The following is a 4277-nucleotide window of genomic DNA, read 5'->3' on the forward strand; positions in this document are numbered from 1 at the left end:
TTCATTCTTCACATTATAAATAGTTTTCAAACAATGTGATTTTCTTTAAGGAATAAGAGAGTGGAAATTGGTGAGATAATATAAAGTTTAATGTACTTGTCTAGATATGTCTGACCCATGGTTCAGTGTTATGGTCTGATGCATAGTTGATATTAAAAGCCACAGTGCTTAATAAAAGTAATGAGTTTATTTTTAATTATTGTTGTCATAAAGATCATTAAATGTGTGAATGTGGGTATAATAAATTATCTTAATAACAATATTCTTCTCTGCATAGAATTCAAATTTCTTGCTGAAATGTATAAATTATTCAAGCTCATGAAATTGAAATTTGAGTTTTCTGACTATACATTTATAAGCATGTGGATTAAAATAACTATTATGTGAATATTTAATCTAAGTAAAGTATTAATTTTTTACTAAAACCCACCAATTTTTAAATGTTCCTGAGATGCAGTTTTACTAAAGACCAAAACAAAGGGCTTTTAAACTTTACTGAAGCTATATATTTCTAGAATTGCTGTATTATATTTAAAAAACAGTATACATTTAAAATAATTTTATATGTTATTGATTAAATAAAATATATAATTCTGTTACTGAGAATTTTAAAAATATTAAAGAATAAAAGAAAATAAGGGGAAGGAAGGAAGGACAGAATTATGGATGGAAGAGGGAAAGTAGGAAGTAATGATAGAAGGAAGGAAGGGATTATGAATAAAAAGAAAGAAGGAAGTTAAGAAGAAGGTAGGAGGAAAGAAGAAAGGAAAGAAGGAAGGATTATGGATGGAAGAAAAGAAAGGAAGGACAGAATTATGAGGTAAAAGAGGGAAAAGGAATAATGGAAGGAAAGAATTATGAATGGAAAGAAAGAATGAAGTTAGGAAGAAGGAAGGAAAGAAGAAAGAAAGGAAAGAAGGAAGGGAAGGGGAAAGAAAAAAGATGAAGAGGGAAGAAAAGAGGGAGGGAGGGAAGGTAAAGAGAGAAGGAAGAAGGAGAGAAGGAATTAGGAAGGAAGAAAAGAAGGAAGGAAGAAGGATGGAGGAATGAAGGAGGGAAGGAATGAAAGAAGGAAGGAAAAGGGAATTATGAATGGAATAAAGGAAGGCTGGATGAAAGGAAGGAATCATGTATGAAAGGAAAGAAGGAAGGAATTATGGATGGAAGGAAGAAGGAAGGAAGGAAGGAAGGAAGGAAGGAAGGAAGGAAGGAAGGAAGGAAGGAAGGAAGGAAGGAAGGAAGGAATTATGTTTTTTTTTCTTTTGGTTTTTGGGCCACACTTGGCGGTGCTCAGGGGTTACTCCTGGCTGTCTTCTCAGAAATAGCTCCTGGCAGGCACGGGGGACCATATGGGACACCGGGATTCGAACCAACCACCTTTGGTCCTGGATCGGCTGCTTGCAAGGCAAACGCCGCTGTGCTATCTCTCCGGGCCCAGGAAAGAATTATGAATGAAAAGAAAGAAGTTAGGAAGAAGGAAGAAAATAAGAAAGAAAGGAAGAAGGAAGGAAGGAAGGAGAGAAAGAAAGAATGAAGAGAGAAGGAAGGAGGCAGGGAAGGAAAGAGGGAAGGAAGGATAGAAGGAAGGAGGGAAGGAAGAAAGGATGAAGGGAAGGAAGGAGGGAGGAATGAAGGAGGGAAGGAATGAAAGATGGAAGGAAGGAAAGAATCATAGAGGAAAGAAGGATGAGATAAAGAAATGAAGGCTTGTAGAATATGTCTATGTAAATGAATGAAATAGAACTTTATTGTATAAACCAATATGAAATTATATTCACTCAGATTTGTAACTCATAACATTGTCATCTGCAGTAATGTAATTGTCTTCTCATTAAAGATTATATAGGCAAAAACATTGCCAACTTCGACTTAACTGAAAAAATTTTCTAATAACATGGAATATTATCACAACCTATTTTTAAATAACTGAAATATAAACTCCATCTCATAAAATTATTCATTGTACACTAACACTCAATTTTAATATAATGATAAAGTTTTAGTGCTTTGAAAATACAAAATAAAATATAATCTTCAAGATAAAATTTTATATTTTATCATCAGAAATGCTTGTAATGTTGTTAGTGTCATATAAAGTTTTATTTGCCCTTCAAGTTAAAAACAGACACTGAGTTTTTATATAGCTCTATATCTTCTCTTTTTAGATATTTCATGTAAGTTGAATCATGCAATATGTATCTGATTTGTGTTGCTAATGAAATAGTTTTTGAAGTTCATCTATGATATAGCATGTTTGCACTTTTCACTTTTTTTGCAGACTAGCTTTCTACTATATAAATATATTACAGTGCTATGATGGACAGTAGAATGGTCACAGGTTTGTGCTATTAATAATAATATTTTTGAAATTTTTCACTCAAGTATTTATGTAAATTCATGTCTTATTTTCTAGATTAATTATATTTGGAGTACAAGTGCTAATGCATATATCTCTTTACAGAATGCCAACGTGTTTTTAAAAATTGCCATTGTGTTTCCAAAATGATGCTATTTTATAAAGGCACTGGTTTCACTACATCAAAAATTTGCACTTGTGTTTCCTTTTGATTATTGCTATCTTATGAGTGTGAAACAGTTTTTCACTTTTGATTTTATTTTTATTCCTCTGTAAATTAATTATTGTAAACCTCATTTTCTCTTATATTAATATCTTGTATATTTTTAAAAATGTATTATTTTATTTTGGGGTTTTGGGCCACACCGAGTGGCACTCAGGGGTTACTCTTGACTCTGAACTCAGAAATCGCTCCTGGCAGGCTCTGGGGACCATATGAGATGTAGGAAATCAAACCTGGGTCTGTTCAGGTTGGCTGAGTGCAAGGCAAACATCCTACAGTTGTGCTATCTCTCGAGCCCATGATGTCTTTTATATTAAAAAAAAACAAACTTAATTTTTAGTATTTACCTATTTAAACAAATTTCTTGATAATACTGAGTAGGGGCATTTTTTATATCTTGTTTATCAGCTCATAATTTAATGTCTGACTTGAAAATACTCTTTCCCAGTTATAGCTAGTTTTTATGTTAATATTAATAATTTAATTTTCCTTGTCATAAAAATAAAATAAAATTTATTGACTCACAAAATAATATTAGATGAAAGCCTTCCTTACAACATTAGTATCTTGTATTTTAACTTAAAATTTTTAAGAAATATGGGGGCCAGAGAGATAGCATGGAGGTAGCGCATTTGCCTTGCATGCAGAAGGATGGTGGTTCTAATCCTGGCATTTCATGTGGTTCCCCATTCCTGCCAGGAGTGATTTCTGAGCATAGAGCCAGGAGTAACCCCTGAGCGCTGCCAGGTGTGACCCAAAAACCAAAATATAAATAAATAAATTTAAAAATACAATGTTAAAGATTAAAATAAAAATTAAAGTACATGAATATTTAAAATTTTCAAAATGTGCCTTTATTTTCAAAATCTGTGCATAATTTTTTAAATAATAAAATATTATAGCTTCAAAATAAATTAAGTTTATTTGCAGTGTTCACCCATGAATTCTTTATTACTTTTGCTCAACAAATAATAAACTGAAATTAAATTGAATTACAAAGAAACCTCGGAAATTTCAAAATAAAATATATTAATTAAAATCTGTGATTCAATACTTTTCATAAACTATACTTTCTCAATTTTAGTTTTAAAATTCTTAATTTCTTGTACTTGTTAATCATCACGATGGGCTTCATAATCACTGGCATTAGCAAAGTCACTTGAAAGAAATGAGAAGCGTTACCAAACATCTTTTGTCATTTTTCATTATTTTTAGAAGCTTCCAAAACTTCCAACAAAAAATAGCTATTTTGAGGAGTGTGTTTGTGTGTGGGGGTACAGGATTACTAATTTCTTAGACATAGTGAATCTTGACAAAATTTTTCTGGTAGAAAAATAACTCATTTTAGATTATATATCACTTTTGTTGTTTCCTGAAACTCAGTACCAACGGCCTCCCATAAATGTCTACCTATTACAAAGCCAAATTTTACTTGTGCCCATTCCTTCTCCATTTCCACTGAAGAAGGATAAAATAACCACTAACTGGTAAAAATACTTTTTAACCTTACTCCTTGATTTTAATACTAAAAAACTCCATAAATACCAATCACTTATATGATTGAACTTATTTACTATATTTTTGACATGTTATCATATACATTTCTATATTCATATGAATTCCAATAAAATGTAGAGTAAAGGTATTGTTAAACAGTGTAACCACAAAGGGCCGGAGAGATAGCATGGAGGTAAGGCA

The sequence above is a fragment of the Suncus etruscus genome, chromosome 15 (genome assembly GCF_024139225.1).
Source record: "Suncus etruscus isolate mSunEtr1 chromosome 15, mSunEtr1.pri.cur, whole genome shotgun sequence".
In the NCBI taxonomy this organism is placed as follows: domain Eukaryota; kingdom Metazoa; phylum Chordata; class Mammalia; order Eulipotyphla; family Soricidae; genus Suncus; species Suncus etruscus.